Source organism: Phalaenopsis equestris, unplaced genomic scaffold, assembly GCF_001263595.1.
Source record: "Phalaenopsis equestris unplaced genomic scaffold, ASM126359v1 Scaffold000268, whole genome shotgun sequence".
Classification (NCBI taxonomy): Eukaryota; Viridiplantae; Streptophyta; class Magnoliopsida; order Asparagales; family Orchidaceae; genus Phalaenopsis; species Phalaenopsis equestris.
The window spans coordinates 311,528-313,128 of record NW_018164710.1 but is presented as its reverse complement, the minus strand read 5'-3'; positions in this window follow the sequence as shown (position 1 = coordinate 313,128).

Below are 1,601 nucleotides of genomic sequence, written 5' to 3'. Positions count from 1 at the left end.
ATCCCATGAGAAATGGAGAACTGGAAGTATGAGTGAAGAAACTTCTACTAGTAGAGATGTCCCGTCTACAAGTTATGACCTTCCTCCTCCTTCCATCTCCCCTACCTTAACTTCATTAACTTATAGTGGATTTTTACAACTGGACCAGGCCCCGTGGTTTTTCCCCTTTTTACAGGTTTTCCACGTAAAAATTTCTGGTGTGATCACAACTCAATTCATTTTTATCTGAGTGTGTGCTGAATTCTCGTGCAACGCTAAGACGATAATCCATTACCCCCGCCACTAATTTTCTAGCACGCATCAGTTTGGCGCCGTCTGTGGGAAGTTTTCAATCCCACAACTAAAGTACTTACACAGTCTACTACATGGCAACCAGACAAATTTTTTGTAATAATGGAGCATTTCGCTCCAACACCCATCGTTCTAGGGAGCAATCACGAAGCCAAGGGCGGCATGCTTCTTCGTATTCCCGCTCTATAAGACGCTATCCTGCCAATGAAGGTGTTTTGGGTCCTTCAATAAAAGATCAAATGCGTAGAATGGAGTCTCAACTAGAGATTCTACAGCTCCTACGCGGGGCACAACAGACGCTGCCTACACTACAGCTCCTACGTGGGGCACAACAGTCGCTGCCTACACCATTGGATGAAATTTGTTTACCATTAACTCCGCAACTTACGAGAAACATACCGCTCGAAGGAACTCATGTTGGCCCGCCTCCTTAGGAAGGAACACATCCCCTATCAGGTCGTGATGTTGAACTCCTAGATACAGCAAGTGCCACTCATCCATCTCATGCAGCTCCCCCGACATCGCCACATCTTCCGGCCATTCCAGATAATGTCATTCGCAAAGAACTACGACGCCTCGTCCGAGAAGAGTTCTCCTTAGAGAAAAAGGATCGCTTCTACGCTCAACGTAACATCCATGAATCTTCTCCCTTAGCAAATGCGGTCCTTCAACACCCAATCCCAACAGGCTTTAAGCTTCCGAGCATCGATACATATGAAGGGACAACCGACCCTTACGAGCATATTGATCATTATCGAACTCTCATGCACATTCAGCGTGCTTCTGATGCGCTTTTGGGTCAAGTGTTTCCGGCTACTCTTAAAGAACAAGCTCAAACTTGGTTCTACTCTCTACCGGGGGGCACTATAAACACCTTTAACGAGCTTGCCAAACTTTTCGCGGAGCAGTTCATCGCAAATCGAAGGATCATCAAGGGTTCATCCCATCTCTCGGGAATTCGTCAAAATGAAGGAGAGTCACTCAAAGACTACTTCCGCAGGTTTTCTACTGAAGCCCGTCAAATTCCAGGAGTAGATCCAGAGTTACTTAGGGGGGTTTTCCTGGGGGGACTTCGCTCAGGACCCTTCTACTCATCACTGATGCGGGAGATAGTTCGTTCTTATGCCGACCTTGTCCACCGTGTTGAGGCCCAAATCATTGCAGACAAGGCCATCAATGCACATAAGGAACAATTTGAGAAATTTGGGGGAAAGCACAAAGGTAACACTGGAGATAATAATCAATCTTCGCAACGGAGAAAGTCTGAACAACAGAGGAATCGCGACATCCTTCCTCAACCTGCAGGCCAA